The 25,483-nt window shown below is 38.6% G+C and overlaps 1 long non-coding RNA gene across 1 annotated transcript in view; it reads left to right on the top strand.

The window, feature by feature from the left end:
• LOC135969440 (uncharacterized) overlaps positions 1-13,787 on the top strand; it is a 251,855-nt gene extending 238,068 nt beyond the window's left edge. Inside the window, exon 4 of the long non-coding RNA XR_012431773.1 lies at positions 13,601-13,787. This is a non-coding gene — a long non-coding RNA (uncharacterized lncRNA). The remainder of the gene's footprint in view (positions 1-13,600) is intronic.
• Positions 13,788-25,483: the final 11,696 nt, after the last annotated feature.

The following is a 25,483-nucleotide window of genomic DNA, read 5'->3' as shown; positions in this document are numbered from 1 at the left end:
ACATGACAGGCCCCTGTGTGTGATGTTCCCCTTCCTGAGTCCAAGTGATCTCATTGTTCAGTTCCCACCTATGAGTGAGAACATGCGGTGTTTGGTTTTCTGTTCTTGTGATAGATTGCCAAGAATGATGGTTTCCTCAAGCCTGTAATCCCAGCACTTTGGGAGGCCGAGACGGGCGGATCACGAGGTCAGGAGATCGAGACCATCCTGGTTAACACGGTGAAACCCCGTCTCTACTAAAAAATACAAAAAATTAGCCGGGCACGGTGGTGGGCGCCTGTAGTCCCAGCTACTCGGGAGGCTGAGGCAGGAGAATGGCGTGAACCCGGGAGGCGGAGCTTGCAGTGGGCTGAGATCTGGCCACTGCACTCCAGCCCGGGCGACAGAGCGAGACTCTGTCTCAAAAAAAAAAAAAAAAAAAAAAAGAATGATGGTTTCCAGCTGCATCCATGTCCCTACAAAGGACACAAACTCATCCTTTTTGATGGCTGCATAGTATTCCATGGTGTATATGTGCCACATTTTCTTAATCCAATCTGTCACTGATGGACATTTGGGTTGATTCCAAGTCTTTGCTATTGTGAATAGTGCTGCAATAAACATACGAGTGCATGTGTCTTTATAGCAGCATAATTTATAATCCTTTGGGTATATACCCAGTAATGGGATGGCTGGGTCATATGGTACATCTAGTTCTAGATCCTTGAGGAATCGCCATACTGTTTTCCATAATGGTTGAACTAGTTTACAATCCCACCAACAGTGTAAAAGTGTTCCTATTTCTCCACATCCTCTCCAGCACCTGTTGTTTCCTGACTTTTTAATGATCGCCATTCTAACTGGTGTGAGATGGTATCTCATTGTGGTTTTGATTTGCATTTCTCTGATGGCCAGTGATGATGAGCATTTTTTCATGTGTCTGTTGGCTGTATGAATGTCTTCTTTTGAGAAATGTCTGTTCATATCCTTTGCCCACTTTTTGATGGGGTTGTTTGTTTTTTTCTTGTAAATTTGTTTGAGTTCTTTGTAGGTTCTGGATATTAGCCCTTTGTCAGATGAGTAGATTGCAAACATTTTCTCCCATTCTGTAGGTTGCCTGTTCACTCTGATGGTAGTTTCTTTTGCTGTGCAGAAGCTCTTTAGTTTAATGAGATCCCATTTGTCAATTTTGGCTTTTGCTGCCGTTGCTTTTGGTGTTTTAGACATGAAGTCTTTGCCCATGCCTATGTCCTGAATGGTACTACCTAGGTTTTCCTCTAGGATTTTTATGGTATTAGGTCTAACATTTAAGTCTCTAATCCATCTTGAATTAATTTTCGTATAAGGAGTAAGGAAAGGATCCAGTTTCAGCTTTCTACTTATGGCTAGCCAATTTTCCCAGCACCATTTATTAAATAGGGAATCCTTTCCCCATTTCTTGTTTCTCTCAGGTTTGTCAAAGATCAGATGGCTGTAGATGTGTGGTATTATTTCTGAGGACTCTGTTCTGTTCCATTGGTCTATATCTCTGTTTTGGTACCAGTACCATGCTGTTTTGGTTACTGTAGCCTTGTAGTATAGTTTGAAGTCAGGTAGCGTGATGCCTCCAGCTTTGTTCTTTTGACTTAGGATTGTCTTGGAGATGCGGGCTCTTTTTTGGTTCCATATGAACTTTAAAGCTGTCCCTGTTTGCAGATGACATGATTGTATATTTAGAAAACCCCATTGTCTCAGCCCAAAATCTCCTTAAGCTGATAAGCAACTTCAGTAAAGTCTCAGGATACAAAATTAATGTGCAAAAATCACAAGCATTCTTATACACCAGTAACAGACAAACAGAGAGCCAAATCAGGAATGAACTTCCATTCACAATTGCTTCAAAGAGAATAAAATACCTAGGAATCCAACTTACAAGGGATGTAAAGGACCTCTTCAAGGAGAACTACAAACCACTGCTCAGTGAAATAAAAGAGGACACAAACAAATGGAAGAACATACCATGCTCATGGATAGGAAGAATCAATATCGTGAAAATGGCCATACTGCCCAAGGTAATTTATAGATTCAATGCCATCCCCATCAAGCTACCAATGAGTTTCTTCACAGAATTGGAAAAAACTACATCTTTTTCTTTAAAAACCTACTTTCTGGGCATTCTGCAGGAGACAAACCAGAAGAATGAAGTTTAACATTTTCAATACATACTTTGTTATGCATATTCCTAAATTAGAAATTGTTTTTACCTAATAATCCCCACCTGTAAATGACTTCCAGAGGTTTAGGTTATCCTGAATTAATCACTCACATAATATCAAAAACAATGTGCTTATAAAATGTAAAGACTAAAAATAACTCGAAGGGGGGGAGCACTTTTAAAAATTGTTTTTTAATGGATGTTTTCATTCTGATTAAAAATCAAACATGTATAATTTAGATACATAAAGGGATGCTGACTTCAGATAATTAACATATAAGTACATCTTGCTAACAACTTAAATATGCATGTTTTTATTAAGACATAAAGAAAAAACTCAAAAATCCAACAGTCAAGGTCTTTCTAAAGTACTTAAAGCAATTTGAAGTTTGTTAAAATGTATGTTTTAATCACTCATAATTTAGGTGAGTCAGAAATATTCCCAACGTGCACTTTCCAAGCTGTGTGAGACTCAATATGTGAGATGCAATACTGCTGGCTATAGGGCAGAAATTATGTTTCTGTTTGGTACAATGTCCAACATGACAGATATTAGCCGATGGCTATTTAAATTTAAATTAATTAAAATTGAGAATTCATTATATCAGTCACACTAGCCATATTTCAAAAGCTCAGCTAGCCACTTCGCTACTCTACTAAACAACAGTGTTATAGAATAGTTTCATTAGTACAGAACTTCTATCAAACTGAGCTGGTTTAGTCATCCCTTCTTTTGCACAAGTTATAAAATGAGACCATATTCTAAACGTTTCCATATTAGAATTGTGATTTTAATTCATTTGTTTAAAACTACTTTTTATAAATTGTTCATATCATTTCTATAATCTATTTTTTGTCATTAAAGATAATAGATTATTGAACAATCAGGTTGCTTAAATTAAGAAAGGCTTACCAATGAGATTTAAAATGTGGTTTTTAATTTCACTGACAACAGGGCAATGCCTTAATTAACATTGAGCAACGAGAAGTCTATAATCACAGGGCGATGATGTCCTTGTACCTGAAGTCTGTGTGATTTACATTAGTACTGTCCAACAGAAATATAACCAGATCCATGATTTCCAGAAATATTTCGGGTTTGGGATGTGTTTGGATTTTGGACTATCTGCATACACATAATGATATATCTTGGGGATGGGACCCAATTCTAAACGTGAAATTCATTCATATTTTATATCTACATTATACACCTGTCCTGAATTTAACTTCTTACAATATTTTAAATCATTTTATGTATGAAACAAAGTTTGTACACTTTGAACAATCAGAAAGCAAAGCAATCACTATCTCAACCACCCATGTGGACAATCTGTGGTTGTTTGACCACATAAGCATTCCAGTGAACGTACAGCCTACAAGTAAGCAATTCTCTTTTTACTCTTATTCACACATAAGCATGTAATAGTAAAATATATGATATACCATTAATAGAGTGAAAAAGAAAAATGTTCATGGTAACTGAGGAACCCAGTAACATCACCAGAATATGTGTGTCGCTGTTAAACAACAGCAATAACAAACAACAGGTTTTAGACTCTACCTACAGTGCTGTGCCTTGATTGAAAAGTTACAGTATACTGTATTTTATTGTTTTAGATAAGAAGAAACATCAGAAATAGTTGACCGACTGAGAAGAGGTCCTCTCGGGATAGGAAGGCGTTCTGCCGAATGGCTTTTGAAGTAGTTTCTCCGGAGAAGGCATCTAATACTTGGATTAGGGATGTCAGCTTTTGGTACAGAATGAAAGTAGCAAGGAGGGGGCAAAATAATTGTTCATACTAGAAAATATTAGAGGGACTATGAAAGCCTTGAGCAATTGCCTTTGGATGCTCAGTACCAAAAGTCAATGTATTTTCATTAATAATACAATCGTTAAAAATTAGCAATGTTCTTGGTATATAGAAAGATGTTCCTTGCCTGGAAACAAACAATCTTCCTAATCAAATAATGAACGCCTGAGTAAAGCAATTTTATTCTTAAACATGGTTTTTATTCATATATATATATACACACACACATACTAAAAATTAAATGAGTAAAAGTTTATACCAACTTTATTGGGTTGAATATTGGAGGCCCTTCACTCCCAGCAATAGGTAAATAAATAATAAGCCCAAGTCATTTTTGTTTTTAGATTGAAAGTTAGTTTTGTTTTTTTTTTAAAGGAAACTCTTCTCAGTGATTGACACTCAGTAGCCTGCTTTTGTGTGGTCCTTTCTTGGCACTGTATAGGAAATAGTGAAGTAAATCATAGATCACCTTAATTGTCATGAAGAGGTAAACGGTAAAATGCAAAATTGTCAGGCTCTTCATTCTTATTAATGATAAAGTTAAACTTGTATGGTTTAATAAAATCTGCCACAGAGCAAGACTAATTGGGTGATGAAAATAGAGACTGAAATCAAGTAGAATCAAGCTTCAGAAATGAGGAAAAACATTATGATTGCCTTGAGATGTATCTAAAGATCAAGTTCAGAAAGTTCGTCACTGATAACAAAGAGTAGATTCTAGTATTCCTGTGGCAATACTTATAACCTTAACAATACCTTGAATCATTGCAGAGTTTTGTATTCTAATAAACTGGAAAATCCCAGGTACATTTCTGTCTAGCTTGTTGAATAGGATATTGTTCATGGTAGCACTTATACTTGTATAAACCATTGTTTCTGAAACAAAATTTCAGTATATTTGCTCACAAATAAATATCCTTAGTTTCTCTTATACTGAGTTTCATCTCATCAAGTTAGTTGACAAGGGAACAGAGGCTTTTGAGGAGTCAATAAAAATAAGAGAACACTAAGAGAAACGTACAAGTTTGTCCCGGCATTTATTTTTAAAAGATGTTTCCCCAAGTAAAAGTTAGAAAGCATCTGGAACCTGTCATTTTGTGATGATGGATCTGAACAAGAAGACACATGTACGTGTCAGAAACAGAAATAGTTCTTAGTTCATGATCTGGCTGTCATCAAATATCTTTGGGGGGAATAGAGAAAGAGGTACGGGGTTTGAGAGTTGGGAGAGAAATCCACTGGCTTATTTTGGAGAGAATGTGAATGCCACTAATCCTCCTTTTTAGGTTTACTGATTGGGCTGCTACCCTTGTAACCTCTTCCTGACTGTAAGCTGCTATCCCACTCCTAGCCAATGCCTGAGAGATGAAGATGATTCTATGTGATACTCATAGACTACGGGCTTGCTAAAGATGGGATGCAGAAAAGTTCCTCCTTACTTACCAATGATATACTTAAATATTAATGTTATTGCAGCACACATTTGTGTATAGAAAATATAAATACATATTTTAATTATGCATATATACACATACATCAGATAAATATATGGATATATATGTTATCTTATATATGCATGTGATGTGTATACGAGACAGAGAGAATAGAATGGCCATTGCAAGCTTACTTTTTTTGGGGAAATTTCCTGAAAGTCTCTATGTAATTATATAGGTAAACTTTAGGTAAGATTTTCTAAAAAAGAGCTTGTGTAGGTCTCTTATTCGGATATAGTTTTCATGTTTATTTTAGGCTTTAATTTAATTTATTGCGTCATGTTCTGAAAATATATCTCCAAGTGATTCTACATACCAACATTTTTTACTCAAACTTTCTTATTGAAATATGACTCCAGTTTGCCTTTGGCATTGAATATTCTACCACTATGGCAAGTGAAAAGTTGCATTTGGTCATGTTAGTTATTATAATAGGTCTTAGAAATAATACTATATAGTTATCAATTGAGTAAAGGTCAATTTATAGAGATTAGGAGATGCCTGAGAATTACTGTTCACACTATAATGTGCTCTTTATGACCCACCTATATTCAATTCTAGAAAAATATGAGAATATATTCATTTGTATTAAACCCTAATGTCCTTTAACATGCAGTATTTTGCTTTAATTAGTGAATATTAGATGAGGGGAAACAATTATCATTGCATCAGGGTCCACCTAACATAAAATAAAAACATAGTGTAACACATAACGTAAAAGAAATAAGATGACGACAGAAGTCTATAAATTTGGCAATTTAATCTTGACTACGATCCCTACTACAGCATCCCTACTTCTCTCTTCGGACCACTGTTTTGGGATCCATTTGGTGAGTTGGGTTATTGTCTTACTGTGACAGCTCCCCAGGGCCCAGTCCCAGACCGTGACTTGTCGTTCTCTGTTCCCGCTTTCGGTACATCATCGAACCTCGGGGTTTAACGTAACTTCACTACCCCGGTTTTAAGAACACCTCCTATTATATCCCCATTGCTTTTGTTATGTACAGAAGCTTCTTGCTCGGTGCACAATAGAACATTACAAAATAAGCATGAGTTCCTGAACAGTCGGCAATCCCTGTCAAAGCGAATAGTCTCGATGTGTTTGAACACGCTCATCTAAGCAGTCCTGAGTTGTTTCTTCATAGCGCTTGGTGGAGAGCGCCTTGCTTCTGCGGACTGAATTGCTCCCCCTGCCGTTCACATGTTAAACCACAACCCCAGTGTGACTGGATCTGGAGAGTGTCTTCAGGAAGAAATTAGGCTTAAATGAATTCATAAGGGCAAAGTATTAGGCTGTGGCCTTCTAAGAAGAGAAACCACAAGGAGATCTGTCTCTCTTTCCCCACCACACGAGGACACCGTGGCAAGGCAGCAGTCTGCAAGCCAGAAAGAGAGCCCTCACCAGAAACCAAAAGAGCCTAAACCTCGCTCCTAGGCTTTTCAGCCTCTAGACTGCAAGAAATAAATTTCTGTTGTTTAGGCCACATACAGTCTATGCCTTAACAGACGAAGCCACTTCCTCTCCCAGCACATGTTCAACTCTGGGTTCGGAGCCTTCTCTAATCTCTCCTTAAAGTTCTGTTTCAAATGGCCACTTTTATTCCTTTTCAGACATTTTCCTTTCATTGTCTTTCTTTCTTTCAGAAGATCTAAAAGATCTTCACATCTTTTACCTGAAACAGGGGGCTCTTGTATTTACTTTGAGTTCTTCTCCAAAGAGCCTTTCTTTCCCTCAGTGTCTGGTTCAAAATCCCATCAAGTAAGTGCACATTTAAACAGATGCCATTTCCCTCTATAAACCTGGCAGCGGTCCCTTCACAGCATAGCTCAGTGGGGTGCAGCGGTCCCTTCACAGCATAGTTCAGTGGGGTGCAGCGGTCCCTTCACAGCATAGCTCAGTGGGGTGCAGCGGTCCCTTCACAGCATAGCTCAGTGGGGTGCAGCGGTCCCTTCACAGCATAGCTCAGTGGGGTGCAGCGGTCCCTTCACAGCATAGTTCAGTGGGGTGCAGCGGTCCCTTCACAGCATAGTTCAGTGGGGTGCAGCGGTCCCTTCACAGCATAGTTCAGTGGGGTGCAGCGGTCCCTTCACAGCATAGTTCAGTGGGGTGCAGCGGTGTTCTTATACGCTGTTGGTGGGAACAGGTACTGCGGCCACCCTTCTGGAAGGAAGTCTCCCTGTTTGTGCTGAAAGATTGAAAGTCACTTACATCTTTTGATGCCATAGTTTCACTTCTAGAAATCTGTCCTAAATCAGTGATCAGAGATGCCAAGAGGATTGTCTAGACAAGAACGTTTATCACATCAAAAATAATAAATCCAACTGCATGTCCATCTGTAGAGAAAAGCCAACAGAGCTATGCCAATCCACATGTGGGAATACTACAGAAACACCAACGAGCATATTTTCAAACGATTCTTAACAATCTGGGGAAATTTTGATGATATAATAAAGCAATGATGCACATGATGATTCCATAATTATTATTCTGCAACTGTGTGAGTACGTGCATGTTTTTGAGTGAAATTTTAACAGCTGTGATTTTGATTTTTATTTTAAGCATTTATCTCTTTTCCATCAATTTACAATAACAAGTTTTACTTATAGAGTTGGAAAAAATCAATATTATGTTTTTAAAATGTTTTGACAGGAGACATCATAGTACTTTTACATACTGTTGGGTTTGTTTTCCTACCACTATAGTCAGGGTAACGTACTTATTATGCTTAAGGTTGCGTTAAGTTCTGACTTATCCTGTGTATGACTTTTCTTACATCACTTCCCTTTGCTGGGGGGAAAAAAAAAAGAAAAAAAAAGGCATTCTTAGATACCAGACGAAATTCCTCCTATTATCCAAATTTCAGATACAAACAATATTCTCTGCAAAATTTTCCGAAAGTATAATTACCCTTTACAACATATTTTAGAGAGTCACTTTATCTTAGCACCAAACATTGTTCACATACAATAAAGAGGGTATGAAAAGATTTTTCCCGGTGCATATGAGATTGGTAGCACAAAGAATTGCTTCTTAGGCTGACCCAAAGATGCGAAGATAAAGTGTTCTCTGGTCTATACCCCTCTGGAGCTTACCCAATGCCAAGCACCGAGAGAGTGCTTGATAAATATTTAATTGAATGGACTGTTTGAAAGCTCTTCAAGATCAGACTTTAAAGTTACATTATGTAGTGAATATTCATAGGTACGGCTTGACATCTTTATATCTTCATTTTGGTGGTATTGAATTTATAGTAAGATGAGTATATAAAATCTTTGCAAGTATTTCAAAAGTAATTATGACACATTGATTGGAAACTCTTTATAAGAACCATAGTTGTATTTCCAACTGTTTAGTTGGAGGTTTGTTCTCAAGAGTGCAGCCCTACCTTTTCTGTATTTTGCGATAATAGGTAGCTATGGACCTGTACTTTTACTCTTTAGAAAATACACTTGCCATATAAAGTGTCAGTCATGGAGATACAAATGAGAAATAATAAGTTTTACATTGTTAGACTGTTAGCCTCAAAGTACATAGTTGAGTTGGCTGCTTCACTTAAGACTCATACTAATGTTGTCACAATTCTGCAAATGAAATTTGAAATCCAATAATACTAAAATTGTTTTTTTTCTAAAAAATAGCTAGTCATTATGAATGCATAATGTTTATAAATGTAATTGCTTCATAGTTACTTTGCATTTTATTATTATTACTACGCATATTTTCTTGCCCATTGGCATTTTAAAACTTTGTGCTGACAAAAATCATTTTTAGCTTTTTCATTTAAACAATATTTAAAGCAACCCGGGAAGTCTTCAACATTTTCATAACTACCAGATTGCGGGTCTGCCTCAATGAGTGATAATTCTTGCTGGGTATCAAATCCCAAGGTTAGTTTCCAAGCCTCCCAGCAACAGCAGTGAGCAATCATACTGTAGATTATTTCACATCTCTAACTTAAGTGCATGCTGTGCTTTGCAAAAATCTCAGTAAGAGAACATGCTTACAAAACCACCTTTTGTCAGCCTTAGGCAAGAAGATAATAAGGACATGTCTAGTTTTTATAGCTTTTGTTTCATTGAAGGGATTACAGACTGAGATTTTTTTCTTTATTTTATGAAAATTTTATTTTATCTTTTCTTTATTTAAAAAAAATAAAATCTGAGCCAAGTTGTTTCATTACAAGTCTAAAATATTCAGACTTTTAATAAAAACATAAATATATATAGTTATATATATACAACTACATATATATGTATATATATATAACTACATATATAGTGACCCCTGCCATGCAGCATTGCACCCTTGTTAAGAGATAGTAATAATTTGTAATAATTCAGTCAGACATATTTACACTGTCTTATTAGTAGGTTGGATTAGAATGTATTAAGGAACCAATGAAGTTTCTTACCCGCCTATTTAAAGATTATATCAGGAAATAATTATTTATCTTAACAATCTCATTTGGAATAGGAACCACATATTCCTGTTCTCCAAACTTTAGGTTAAGATAAGTATTCTTTTTTTCTCTAGTCTTTTCTTAGGCCCTGGCAGGCTTTTGATGTCCCAACATTGATAAAAATCAAGCACTTTTCCTAAACAAGCTCAATCTCAAAACGTGTATTTACTTATCCTGTAGGAGTCCTCACTTATCTAGCAACATAGAAGAGCCATCCTTGAGAAGCTTTTGAAACAGTGCATTTCTAAATTTCTCGTCCCCCAGTTCCCATTTAGCATTTAATAAGGAGAGGCAGCGTTCTGACGGAGTTCCTGAAGGCTATGCAGCTCACTTGTTCGTCAAGAAATGCTAGAATGAAGAATGCTGAAATGTACTCTTGGCTTCTGAATCCCTGAAACAGATTTTTACAATGCCATCAAGCCTGCGTTTGGGGTTATTTTTAAATAAGAAACAGCCCTATGAAAGTTGATTATGTTTGTTTTGAGAATGTTGAGAAAATTTTTCATTTTATTACACGGGGTCTTCTCTATGAAAATCTTATGAAGAGGTTCCTTTCTTGTCTTAGGATCAGTCTTCTGAGCAACTGCTTTACTTTAATCTTGTGGACCCTGAAATTTGTCATAACTATTTCTCACTTTTTGCATTGACAGTTAAAAAGCTTAGAACCGAATAAATGACCCTACCATTCTAATCACAGTGGCTTCATTCAGTTCCAATTTCATATCTTTATCCTTATTTTTCCATTACTGTATGTTTTCTCCTTTAAAAATATAAATGTATAGGTCTCTTTGGGTATCTTATTAGATACTTTCAGTTATATTCAGATAAGGTGGCGTACACGTATAGAAAAATCATGTAGGATCTTTTCCCTTGGCAGTAAAACCAATCCTTAATGCTGTTCCTGTTTCTGGGCTCAGAGATTCTATTCTGTTGGGAAACTTGCCTCTTTCACCTTTAATTATCCTAAGGAGATTCTGGTCTTTCCCTGATGTTTATAGTACTTCTGATCACTCCTTTAGAGTACGGAGCACTCCAGGGAGCATGACTGCAATAAAAAAAATCTGAGATAAACTTAATCATCTTAACCTGCTAAGGGCATCTCCCATTGTCTTCTTTCAGTGTATATTTAGTAGATACAATCCATTCGTTTTATGAAGTGACAAAAAGGATTATCCATTCATTTTCCATCTTCTTGAGTCATTGATTCACAGCTTCTCTCAGTGTGCAATAACATACAGGTCTAATTTCATACTATTTTTCAATTGCTTTCTCAAAAATATTATTTGATCATCAGCTTCTGTGAGTAAAACAATCCTGAAAACTCTTGATCATTTTAGATTTGGCTACCAAGTTTAATTTTATCCAAAGAGGCTGCCCTTTGGACATTTGATTCTTCATTTGGCTCTTCACCTGATTCCAGGTCATCACATGCATTGACATGTTTCCCATGTTCAAACTGGCACATTTTCCACCTGCCACCGTAGTGTTGTGACGATAGAACTAAATTTTTTTTGAGGGTCTTCAACTCTTCCAAGCCACATCAGATCACAATCCAATCTCACTGGTGAAACTGACCTTTTTGTTTTTCCCATTGCTCTTTTCAAAGGCTTTTAGCAAACCTTTCTTGCAGTGCAGCCCTATCCATTCCATCACGCTTTCTGTCCAGTTATGCTTGGAGAGAGACTTGGGTTCAGAGGCAAGTCTGAAAGAAACAACCAAGTTTAATGAGAAATTATTTTGACTGCTATGGGACCAGAAGAACTTTTCTTGTTCACACTAAATTATTTTTTATTATTTCCTGCATGTGAATTCCATTAAAAAGTTCAAGTAGTCATATACTGGATAAATGCCAGACAGATGTCTTATGTCAGAAGGTTTTCTAAGCTGTAATTCTTCTCACCTTCATTGGATTATTCAGTTTCTGCATAAAAGTTATTTTATTGCAAACAACTGGTTATGAGCTTAAGTACATCAACTCAGTTACAATGATGGGACTCTGGTAACATTTTAGATTAACAATAGTGAAAATTTTATTTTTATGTATGTCTAAGAATAAGAGCATATCAAAACTGTTGATTGCCAACAGAATAGAAGCTACAGAAGATAAAATCCCAAAGTCAAAATTTTAATTTATTTTATTATTGAAATATTTTGATGTTAAAGACCTCAAGAGCTTGAAGAAAATAATATTCCAGAGAAACAGGCCATGTTCATATTTTTAAAATCGAATGTTCTTTTACATTATGGCAACTTAATTTTAAGAGAAAAGGCATGAAAATAAGAGACTACCTTGTTCTAAAAGACATAGAAACTAATTGTAATATTATATAAGAAAATTAAAGTGAGAATGTAAACTTGTTGACTGTCACAATTTAATATTTAATCTATTCAAACATTGAATTTAACTTTCTCCAAAATTTTCTTTCCTTTCATCTTTTCATGTTTGTATGTCTTAAGCAGCATCTTCTCTATTTTCTTATTTCTTGCCTCATTAATCCACTTCTTGTCATGTTTTTCATGTTCTTGTATACAGTCCTGTTTGATTTAAAATGTAATCTGCACCCACACTCTTTATTCTCTTCCTTTACTGTTTAATGAGGACTCAAAAATTATTCAAGATTTGCTGAGTAGCTATTATATTCTGGGATCTGAGGTAGGCACTGCAGGTACCAAAATGAATAATATGTAATGAATAGTATGAATAATATGTAAACACTTCCCCTAAGTAGTTCACAACTCATGGAAGCCATAAGCATGTAGAACAATACTTATTATGTAAAAAGATACGTGAATAAATGAACAGATTGAATTGTCACTTCCCATTCAGAGTGTGCTGTAGTGCAGTTAGAAACCACCATTGGAAAAGGAGGAAAAAGCTTCCATAAAAGCAACGATATTTATCAAAGTAGTTTTTTTTAATTTTTATTTTTTTGCTTGGAGAGACAGGATGTAGAAAACTACATATAGACGAAACAGCGTCATTCAAGGATTGAAAACATGAACTATAATGGTGTGGTCAAGGAACTGCTTAGAGTTAGTGGGGTCTAGTGCGAAACTCTTGTGGGAAACTGATATGGTGATATAAGAATATTGTTGGCAGAGATGCTTTTCCTATGAATTGTGTAGAAGATGCATAATCGTTGAAGAATGATTAAAAAAAAAAAAACAAGGAGGGACAATATTAATTTTCATTTTACAACATCACTTTGTTGTCAGGGTGAATGATGACCAAAAGTGGATGAGGCTGGACAGAGGATGAGAAATCCACTAGAGGGGACAAGTCTGGGAGGAAGGTTTTGAGGTCAGCCCTGGGAGCGGAGGAGAGTGAATGGCTGAGGGAACTAGTTAGAATGAGGACTATGTATGTCTTGGTGTTGTTTTGTTTTGGAAATTATGCTGTAAAAACATAATTTAGGAATAAATTCCAGGTTTCTGCTTTGTGTGGGTGGTGATGCAAATAAGATGAGACTGTAGTTGCATATATGATTGCTCATTAATTTTTTTGTGCATAAGTTTGAAAGCTCTGACCTATTGGATACTTGGCCTTGTGACTTCCTTAGGGTAATAAAACATGACCAGGAATCTTGTGTTTCTCTACAAGCAGAAAGAAAGCTGTAAGAGAAGGAATTTAATTCACATGTTTTCATTTCTCTCTACCATAAGACCTTCAATATTCCAAATGGACGTTACTCTACTACCTGGATCCCAGGATCAAAAGGACATGGAACAAAGCCCTAGCTAAGCAACAATATACATTTATTCCTCTAGGACAGTTAAATACCAGGGTCATTTGTTAACTGTGCCATAAACTAATCTATCCTGACTGATACAGAATAAAGTACCATTAAAAGGCAAGCTTTGGAGAGATGATTAATTCAGCTTCGGACAGGTTGAGACTAGGCCTTGAGGAGGCACTTGTATTTAATGGCATTAGAAAACTCATAAGACACATTTTCACTTTAGTGCTTCCTTTTTTGTTTCTTTTTCTTTTTCTTTTCTTGTTCTCTCTCTCTCTCTCTCTCTCTCTCTCTCTCTCTCTCTCTCTCTGTCTCTCTCTCTCTCTCTTTCTTTCTTCTTTCTTTCTTTTTTGAGACAGAGTCTCACTCTGTCGCCCGGGCTGAAGTGCTGTGGCACAATCTCGGCTCACTGTAACCTCCGTCTCCTGGGTTCAAGCAATTCTCCTGCCTCAGCCTCCCAAGTAGCTAGGATTACAGGTACCCACCACCATGCCCACCTAATTTTTAAAAATATTTTTAGTAGATCCAGGGTTTCATCATGTTGGCCAGCCTGGTCGTGAACTCCTGACCTCAGGTAATCCACCCACCTCAGTCTCCCAAAGTACAGGCGTGAGCCACCACGCTCAGCCCTTTTCTTAAGTCATTATTCTATTTTTCGTGTTTTGCTTATTGGAAGGTAGTACTGCATAACGGTTAAAGGTACATTCTTTAAAACCACACTGTGTATGTTAGAATCGCAACTGTTTAATCTCGAAGTTTTGATGCTTTGGTTTCCTCAGCTGTAAAATAAAGATGATCAATCTGCCTCACAGGGTTGCTGTGAGAAATAAAGTAAGATACATATCTGCACTTAGAAGGCTGTCTGGCTCATAGTAAGTGCTGTGTAAAGTTACTGCTACTATTTTGTATTCATAATTATATACTTTCTAAAGCAAGTGAAATATGCAGGTAGGTATGCTTGCATGGCATTCCATTTTACATTTAGGCTAGAAGAAAAAAAATAATGAGTAAAAATAATTTCCAGGCTTACTTTTTGAAGAAATCTGTTCTACTGAAAATAATTTTTATTAAAGTGAGATTATTTTTTCTAAGTATAAAAAAGTGTCTTAAAATTTGATTTGCTAATCAACCCCTGTAATATACACACCTAATCTTTATAAGATATGAAGCAATCATTTGAAGACTAAGCTAGTCTTTGAAAATGAACTTTGATCAAAGAAACATACAAATGTCAAATGACTAATTAAAATAGGAAATAACCTCCTATAGCATGCTTTCAATAATAAGGAATATTATTCTTAGTTATTATTGGATTCCTTCCTCCTATTTGAGAGCCCAGTAGTCTATTTCTTTTCAACAACAGAATTTTTAATTAAAATATGGGTTTCTGTTCAAAACTTGGATAATGAGAAAACAGACATTTCTCAAAAGAAGACATTTATGCAGCCAACAGACCATGAAAAAATGCTCGTCATCACTGGTCATCAGAGAAATGCAAATCAAAACCACAATGAGATACCATCTCACACCAGTCAGAATGGCGATCATTAAAAAGTCAGGAAACAACAGGTGCTGGAGAGGATGTGGAGAAATAGGAACACTTTTACACTGTTGGTGGGACTGTAAACCAGTTCAACCATTGTGGAAGACAGTGTGGCGATTCCTCAAGGATCTAGAACTAGAAATACCATTTGACCCAGCCATCCCATTACTGGGGATATACCCAAAGGATTATAAGTCATGCTGCTATAAAGACACATGCACACGTATGTTTATTGCAGCACTATTCACAATAGCAAAGACTTGGAACCAACCCAAATGTCCATGAATGATAGACTGGATTAAGAAAATGTGGCACATACACACCATGGAATACTATGCAGCCATAAAAAAGGATGAGTTCCTGTCCTTTGAAGGGACATGGATGAAGCTGGAAACCACCATTCTTAGCAAACTATCGCAAGGACAAAAAAGAAACATATACCGCACGTTCTCACTCATAGTTGGGAATTGAACATTGAGAACACTTGGACACAGGAAGGGGGGGACCTGTTTTGGGGTGGGGGGATGGGGGAGGGATAGCATTAGGAGATATACCTAATGTAAATGACGAGTTAATGGGTGCAGCACACCAGCATGGCACATGTATACATATGTAACAAACCTGCACGTTGTGCACATGTACCCTGGAACTTAAAGTATATTAATAATAAAAAATACCCATTTTTTTTTATCATTCCCATTAATGAAGGCCTTTCCCCCTTAACAAAGGTTTGTGTTCATCAGACTAGATCTTTTTTTTCTTTTTCTTTCCAACTTTTAGGTTCAGGGGATACATGTGCAGGCGTGTTACATAGATAAATCGCATGTCTCAAGGGTTTGGTATACAGATTGTTTCATCAACCGGGTAATGAGCACAGTGCCTGATGGAGAGTTTTTCAATCTTTGCTCTCCTCCCATTCTCCACCCTCAAATAGACCGCAGTGTCTATTGTTCCCTTGTTTGTGTCCATGTGTACTCAATGTTTAGCTCTCACTCTTAAGTGAGAATATGTAACATTTGGTTTTCTGTCCATACATTAATTCACATAGGATAGGGGCCTCCAGCTCTATCCATGTTGCTGCAAAGGACATGTTCTCATTCTTTTCTATGGCTGCCTAGTATTCTATTGTATATCTGTACCATGTCATATTTTTTAAATCCAGTCCACTCTTGACGGGCATTTAGGTTTATCCATGTCTTTGCTATTGTGAATAGTGCTGCCATGAACAAATGGATGCATGTGACCTTATGGTAGATACGTTTGTATTTTGGGGGGTATATACCCTGTAATGGAATTGCTGGGTAAAATGGTAGTTGTGTTTTAAGATCTTTAAGAAATCTCCAAATTGCTTCCCACTGTGGCTGGATTAATTTACATTCCCACCAGTAGACTATAGGGTTCCCTTTTGTCCACAACCTCACGAGCATCTGTTACTTTTGAACCTTTTAATTCTAGCCATTCTGTCTGGCATGAGATGGTATCTCATTGTGGTTTTGATTTGCATTTCTCTGGTGATTATCAGTGTTGAGCATTTTTTCATATGCTTGTTGGCAACATGTATGTATCCCTTTGAGACATGTCTGTTTACCTCTTTTACCTACTTTTTTATGGGCTTGTTTTTTGTTTGCTAATTTGTTTAAGTTCCTTATAGAGGCTGGATATTAGCCCTTTGTTGGATGCAGTGTGCAAATATTTTCTCCCATTCTGTAGGTTGTTTGTTTATTCTGCTGATAGTTTTGTTTGCTGTGCAGAAGCTTTTCCTACTTTTCAATTTTTGTTTTCTTTGCAATTGCTTTTGGAGTCTTCATCATGAAATCTTTGCTGGGACTTGTGTACACAATCAGATTTCCTAGCTTTTCTTTGAGGGTTTTTATAGTTTTAGGTTTTACATTTATGTCTTTAATCCATCTTGAGTTGATTTTTGTATATGGTAAAAGGAAGGGGGCCAGTTTCATTCTTCTGCATATGGCTAGCAAGTTATCCCAGCATAATTTATTGACTAAGGACTCCTTTTCCCATTGGTTGTTATTATTGATTTTGTTGGAGATCAGATGGTTATAGGTGTGTGGCTTTATGTCTGGGTTCTCTAACTTGTTCCACTGGTCAATGTGTCTATTTTTGTATCAGTACTATGCTGTTTTGGTTACTGTAGTCTTAGAATGTAGTTTGAAGTCAGGTAGTGTGATGCATCTGGCATTGTTTGTTTGCTTAGGATTTATTTGATTAGTCTGGCTCTTTTTGGTTCCATATGAGTTTTAGAATAGTTTTTACCCTAATTCTATAAAAACTGTCATTCATAGTTTGATAGGAATAGCACTGAACTTGGACATGGCTTTGGGCAGTGTGGCCATTTTAGTGATATTGATTCTTCTAATCCATGAGCATGGAATGTTTTCCATTTCATGAAATGATTTTTTTCAGCAATGTTTCATAATTCTCATTGTAGAGGTCTTTTACCTCCCGGAATAGCTGTATTCCTAGGTATTTTATTCTTTTTCTGGCTAATATGAATGGAATTGTGTTATATATTTGGCTCTCAGATTAGATATTGGATGCTTTTTGTACATTGATTTTGTATCCTGAAATGCTGCTGAAGTTGTTTATCAGATCTGCGAGCTTTTGGGCAGAGACTATGGGATTTTCTAGGTATAGAATCATATCGTCTGCAATGTGAGATATCGTTTGACTTCGTCTCTTTTATCTGGATGCTTTTTGTTTATTTCTGTGGTCTGGTTACTCTGGCTATGACTTCTAGGACTAAGCTGAATAGGAGTGGGAAGAATGGACATCTTTCTCTTTTTCCAGTTCTCAAGGGGTATGCATCCAGGTTTCATCTGTTCCGCATCATGTCAGTTGTGGGTCTGTCATAGATTGCTCTTGCTCTTTTGAGGTATATTCCTTTGATGCCTAGTTTGTTGAGGGTTTTTAAAATGAAGGGGTGCTGAATTTTATTGAAATATTTTTCTGCATTTACTGAGATGATCATGTAGTTTTTGGTTTTGGTTTTGTTATCTGATGCATCACATTTGTTGATTTGTGTATGTTGAATCAACCTTGCATTTCAAGAAAGCCTACTTGATTGTGGCTTTAGCTTTTTCATGTGCAGCTGGATTCAGCTTGCTAGTATTTAGTTGAGGGTTTTTGCATCTCTGTTTGCATCAATACCTGTTTTTGCATCAATATTAGGGATATTGGCCCGAAGTTTTCTTTTTTTATTTCTTTTTTTATTGTGTCTGTGCAGGGTTTTGCTATCAGAATAATGCTTGCCTCACTGCAAGAGTTAGGAAAGAGACCCTCCTTCTCTGTTTTTGAAATAGTCTCAGGAGGATTGGTACCAGCTCTTCTTTATACAATGGGTAGAATTTGGCTGTGAATTCATGTAGTCCAGGGCTTTTTCTGCTTTGTAGGCTTTTCATTGCTGATTCAATTTTGGAACTTGTTATTGATCTGTTCAGGGCAGAGCTTCAATGTCTTTCATTGAATCTTGGGAGCTTGTGTGTTTCCAGAAAGGTATCCATTTCTTCTAGGTTTTCTAGTTTGTGTGCATAGAGGTGTTCATAATAGTCTCTGGGGGACTTTTTATTTCTGTGGAGTCACCAGCAATGTCCCCTTTTTATTTGGAACTTCTTTTTTCTTTATTAGTCTAGCTAGCAGTTTATCAATCATATGTATTCTTTCAAGGAACCAACTTTTTGCTTTGTTGATATTTTGTATGGTTTCTTGCCTCTTCATTTCATTACATTGAGCTCCGGTTTGGGTTATTTTCTTCTGTTAGTTTGGGAGTTGGTTTGCTCTTGTTTTTCTAGGTCTTCAAGGTGACGTTAGGTTGTTAGTTTCAGATCTTTCTAATTTTTGGTGTAAGTGTTTAGTGCTATAAATTTTTCTATTAACACTGCTTTAGCTGTGTCCCAGATATTTTGATAATATCTTTATTTTCATTAGTTATAAAGAATTTCTTCATTTCTGCCTTAATTTCATTATTTACCTAAAAGTTATTCAGAAGCAGGTTTAATTTCCATGTAATTGCATGATCTTGATGAATCTTCTTGCTATTGTTTTATATTTTTATTGTGCTATGGTCCAAGGGTGTAGTTGATATGACTTTTGTTTCAATTTGTTGAGAACTGCTTTATGGCTGAGCATTGGCCAATTTTAAGGTATGCACCATGTGCAGATGAGAAGGATGTATGTTCTCTTGTTGGTGGAGTGATTTTTAGATATCTGTTAGGGCTATTTGGTCAAGTGTCTAATCGGGTCCCAGATATCTTATTAGTTTTCTGCCTGGATGATCTGTCTAGTATTGTCGGCGGAGTATTGAAGTCTCCTGCTATTATTGTGTAGGTATCTAAGTTTCTACCATTTCTTGTTGGCTGTCCATATCTCTCTGCAAAGCTGCTTACTCCTAAGAAGGCCTGTATTCTGGTCTAGGCAGGTTACCAAAGTCTGCTGTGCTAAATGTAAAAAGACAACATTAGTAGGCAGATGATGTTGTTAGCACCACACGAATTAACTCAGGAAGGTGCTATCTCCAACCACCTACCCAAATCCTGGTGTCAGGCATCAGGAACATATCTACATTTCATTATCCTTCACTACTAGGGAAACAGTTCAAGTAAGTGTTCATTGCAGTCTACAGTGGATGAGTCTTCTGTCAAACTTGACAACGTATAAGATGTAACATCTACTCTTAAAGAATGTAGACTCTTTATTCCACCCATTCTATCCTTTTAGCTCCATGTGTGGTTTAAGAAGAACCTGTGATGTTTGTCAGTGGCCTTGGACAATGGGGCCAATGTGCTTCATCCAATTGAATAATATGAGTGTGGTGTTTAAACTCAAAGCATAAGAAATAACTCATCCATCACATTTTCTAAACTAGAAAGAAAAATACCTTCATGCAATTTGAAAAAAAGATTAACTGAATAAAGAAAGATAATATTTAATCATTTTAAGTTATAATAGGGTATATAATTCTCCCAATTTCTTGTTCTATTTTGTCTTTTTAAACAAAGCTTAACACCATGTTTTCATTTCAATTTATATCATTGTAGTTATCTGAGTGCAGTGTAATTTATCTCATTGTAGTGATCTTATTGTACTGACCTACCTTGTTACAAGTGGCCATGCTGATTGTAATTATTTTTAGAAGATATTTCTGAATGTCAAATGTCAGAAAGTGCTAGGGTTTTTTTTAAAGATAGTGCTTATTTTGGGTTTGTTATAACATAAAAATTTTAAATGGCATTGTTAGGATATAAAGAAGTTTTTGCTTTTATATTTTATAAATACAAGGAAAAAATTCTGAGGTATTATAGTTCGGTCATCAGAGAAAAGGAATTTGCACAGGGGTATCAAACTGCAGGCAATCAGGAATAGCAATAGCATTCAAACTAGAATACACTGAGACCCGAAAGGTCTCAGTAGTCAAGCAGGCTTCTTGTCCGCTAGCATGTGTTATTTTGGGCATTAGAAAGAATGCCCTTCTAAAGGGCAAAATAAATGTTCGGAAAAATCAAACATTTTCATCAAGGAACCGAATCTAATCTCTTAAATGATGGAGAGGCACAGGCAGGGAGCCTTTCCCTTGCTAGGTTGCAACGACACTAGAGGCCAAAGGGGCCAGACTGAACCAGAATCTCTGCAGGCCCATATGCCAGGAGGTGAGTCAGAAAAGGTGTTACATACAAGAGGGAGTATAGGCAACAGTTCAAGCTGATGTGCAGAAATACAGCCTTGAATAAAAAAAAAAAAAGTAATAAAAATAAGAATGAGCAGAAAAGCATGGTATAATCAGACAGGGAGTGGAAGAAAAGGGTAAGACTGATTGATCCTGATTGATTATGTGGAAGACCATTCGCTAGCAGATACTGCTTTCATGCACTGCAGGGACAGGGCCATTGGATGGGGTGGTCCTGCTGAAAGGGCCAGCAATAGAATAAACACTTCTAAAGCCTCCAGATCACCTTTCCAAGACTGGATAGGATTAGAACTTCCTTGGATTTGCAAAGTTAAAAACACACATCTTTCCTTTTGAGCCTATAATCTTTCTATTGCCCCAAGTTTTTGTTCTATTATGACTTGGCTTTAATTTAACATATTCAACTTAGACCATGTAGAAGGAAAAGCCTCAAAAATGTCAGTGGCTTAAAACAAGCGTGTTTCCTTCTCATGGAGCATGAGCAGCAGATGAGCAGGTGGTGCGGAAGCTTCAGCTTCATAGACTCATTCAGGGATCCAATGTGGGGGGAGCTCCCCTACTTCTGAAATACTAGGTCTCTAGGTTCCCTGTTGCAGGAGAAGAAAGTGAAAAATTCCATCCATAAATTTTACTGCTTAGTCTAGAATTGATTCTTGTCACTTAAGTGCACCACTTATTGGCCATATCTAGTCACAACTTTCAAAGGACTAGAAAATATGGGAAAAAAGCAAAACATTTGGAGAACATCATTGTCTTTGCCTTAGGCGGAGGGCCCAGTGTCGCTCAGTAGAGATTAAAATGAAGTCCTCTTGTCACAGGACCCTTGGGGTGTCACTTTGCCAGCTCGAAGCCTCTGTGACTGGTGGTGCCTTTGCCCAAGCCCAAGTTGTGTTTGGGCCCACTCAGCCTGGCAGCCTGCACCTGCCTGGCACTACTGGCCCAGATCCCATGCCTGCCACAGGTGAGCCAGGTGCAGAGCAGTGAGGGGTGAGTGAGCCAGCCAGCATGCGGTCTGCTCACCGCACACGACCAGCTGTGGTGGGGCAGGTAGCTCCAGGTGCCGGCACGGCACCGGCTTTATGCGAGGCTGCTGCTGGACCAGGAACACCACGAGCGGCTCCCAGCGTGGGCTCTGGGGAATGTGGTGACGTCAGAAGCTTGGAGACAACAGGAACCGCAGAGCCCCAAAGAGGGTGTCACAGCTCTGGCTCGGGGAGCTCCTAGGTCTGGGCTCCCTGAAGGGCTGCAGTTCTTCTCTCCTCCCCTCCTCTCTCTTTCTCTCTTCTCTCCTTGCAATGTGGAGAGTGGCGAGGGTGGGGGTGGGGTGGGGGAATCTGTCAGCCCCGTTTAGGTTACAGCTCTTTCAGTACCGCCCTTGGGTGGGTCCTGAGTTCTTGTCCCGTGTCCAGGAAGAATGAGGTGCCTAGACAACTGGAGGGTGAGCAAGGCGAAGTCACGGTACAGCTCCCAGGAGAGCCAGAGGGGGTAGCCCCTTCCACAGGCAGGTTGTCCCGGTGTCTGTGCAGCCTTTAGTGGCAAGAAGACCCAGAGTGGTTAGCTCCCATCTGCAGGCAGGCCATCCCATTGTCTCTGCATCCCTCACAGAGAAGTGACCCACAGCAGGTGATCTCTGTGAGTCTGGCCGACTCCAGGGTTTTTATGGGCTTCAGCAGGGAGGATGTGCATGCTGATTGGTTTATGGGTGGCCATGGGCGGGCCCGGAAAAAGTACCCTGAGTTTCTACTCCAGTCACTGGAACGGGCAGCCCGGCCCCCAGGCTTCAGGCTGTCGCTGGCTTGGAGGTGGGATTTCACCAGGGGCCCGTCGCTTTCTGCCGAGGAGTCTGTCTGCCTCCTGCCACCATTCACGGCACCCAGGCTGTTTGTGCTGAGGGGTGCCTGCAGGCGCAGGCCGAGCCCCCACCCTCAGTCCCCACTCGGCCTGTCTCCGATGTTCATCGGCACCCACAGTCCCGAGGGGGCCGAGGCAGCAGGGGACTGGCGTGTCAGCACTACCCATGCACGTGCACACCCAGCTGGGCGGTGACAGCACACAGGCCTAGCCACAACTTTGCTCCAAAATCAGGGTGGGTGCCAGGAGCGGGGGAGACCAGGCGGGGGGAGCCGGCATTCCAGACCCGCAGCGAAGGCGGCTTCCTGCGCCTCCCAGAGTGCAGAGATGCCCCTTCCAGCTCTGAAGTGAAAGGGCTCCCGCCTCTTCTCAGCTCCGGCTCAGTGCAGTGGACAGTCCTGGCCACGACTCCCCGACTGCCATCACTGCTGCCATCACTATGTGATGGGGTGAACCTGTTTAATAGAGTAACTTAAAGAGAGTTGTCACTGAGCTGATGGCTTTACTTACCTTAATTGGCCCCAAATATCCATTGTCCACTTTTTAGCCAGATGCCATTTTCCACTGAGCTCATTCTCTCTGACGCCTTTTTATGATGTGTGTGCTTTTCTTTTGTACCCTAGAGCCAATGTATTCCAAGCGCTTACTCTGAAATGTGAGGGTAGAAATGCTTCTCCGTATTGCACACCAATAGCAGAGACGGGAACTATCAATCAGTTTTTCAAAAATGCTATATTATGACAGGTGGAATATTTGTCTACAAAATATATATAGATTCAAATATTTTTCACGAATTTTTCACCTGGCCATCAGCTTTGCAGGCAATAGCCAGTGGTCAGTGGATCTGGGTGAGAGCATTTGCTCCCTGATTATAAATTTGATAACTTCAGTGAGGGATAACAGAAAAGTGGAAAACTGTCGTGATGGACAGTGGCTTCTTTAATATTCTCCAAAGGAGTGATGGTGCCCTTGGTGTCTATAGTTTACAGCCAGGTAACACGTTCCAACCCTCTCTGGCTGAGGGTCAGAAGTGGTGAACAGGAGGCCACTAATCCAGGTGGGACATTCTCATTGCGCACGTGGGGAGATGTTCTGTCGATCTTAAGTGTGCCGGCTCCGGTAAAGAGGCTTTTAGGAAGGATACTTGGGCAGCTCATTGAATCAAAATAAGAATTCATTGCTTTGACTCCTGGACTCCACCGATAACATGACTCAGACATACTAACTTAGACTCTGATTTTAATAATTAAAATTATTTATTGAATTCATTGACTTTGACTCCTGGACTCCACCAATAACATGACTCAGACATACTAACTTAGACTCTAATTTTAATAATTTAAATTATTTATTGAAGAAAAAGTGTATTTCAACCCATGGGTGGATGCTTTTTCTCCTCCCCTGATTCAAGCAGTTGTTACTGGAGGAATGGGGTAAGAATCACTGTTCTAAAAGAGCCACCAGGGCTATACCCATAGAGAGTCACTTAAAAAACAGTGTGAGTATGGGGGCACAATATGTCGTCACTGTTATGTAATCCCTGCCCTCAAGATGTTTGCAATTCTCTGAAGCAGGTGTGCAAACAAAGAATGGCAGTATGTTGTCATGGATCCTACGGTGTGTGCACTCCTGTTTTCCACACCTGAAAACCTTTTTTTGTTTAGTGGATTTTCAAAAAAACTGTTCTTTATGGCTCGACCTGTAAGGACGCATTGATGAGGTTTCTGTGCCTCTATTGTGTTAGAATTGTGTGCGTGCGTGTGTGTGTGCGCGCACGGGTGCGTGTGTGCGTGTGTGTGTGAGATCTGAGTCTTCAATAACTTGATAGAAAAGGGGGGATGCAGTTTAAAAGCCTTTATCAAGAAAACATGAAAATGAATTACTTCTATTTGGATTCTAAATTTACCACTTAAGTGGTATCCTTAATCCATGATGTACTTTAAGTGAATTATCTAAACTCCCTGAGTCTATTACCTCATTAAAAAAAAAAAAAAAATCAGGTATTGAGTTTATACAGTAGTCACATTTTTTAGGTTAAAAACGTATAGTTTTCATCACAGGATCGAGATAGGAGACGCTAGTATAATACTGCAAACCAACTCCACCCTCCCCATGCACTCATAGTCAATAAGTCATTTATAAGACACCTTTTCATCTGTGTCGGCTGAAAAATGGCTTCTCCACAAAAAAGACCATTTCCAGTCCGTAGAACCTGTGAATACTGCCTTATCTGGAAGAAGGATAGCTGCGTTGAAATCGTCCTGGATTATCTGGTTGGCATCCCTGTAAGAGACACACAGAGAATGCAATGTGACGACAGAGGCGGAAAGTGGAGAAACATGTCCACGAGCCGAGGAAGCCAACCAATGCCAACAACCCCTGGAAGCAGAAAGAGCCAAGAACGCATTCCCCCTGAAAGCCTCGAGAGAAAGCACAGCCCTGCCGCTGCAGGCACCTTGATGTCCGACCTCTGGCCTCCAGAACGGGGAAAGAATACATTTCTGATGTTTTAGGACGTGAAACGTGTGGTCGTTTGTTGCAGCAGCCACAGGAAACTAATATACCATCTCTCTGACCTTTGCTCATGTAATTTCCTGTCCTTCTTCCATGAACACAGGTTAGAATCCCGCCTGTCGCCAGAGCTCCTGTTTCAGTGTCACTTCCTTGGTTAAAGACCTGCGACTCTCCTCAGACCCAGCGAAAAGGATTGATCTCAC

The sequence above is a fragment of the Macaca fascicularis genome, chromosome 2 (genome assembly GCF_037993035.2).
Source record: "Macaca fascicularis isolate 582-1 chromosome 2, T2T-MFA8v1.1".
Taxonomy (NCBI): Eukaryota; Metazoa; Chordata; class Mammalia; order Primates; family Cercopithecidae; genus Macaca; species Macaca fascicularis.
The sequence above is the reverse complement of the archived record's forward strand: the minus strand, read 5'-3'. Positions and strand labels throughout refer to the sequence as shown.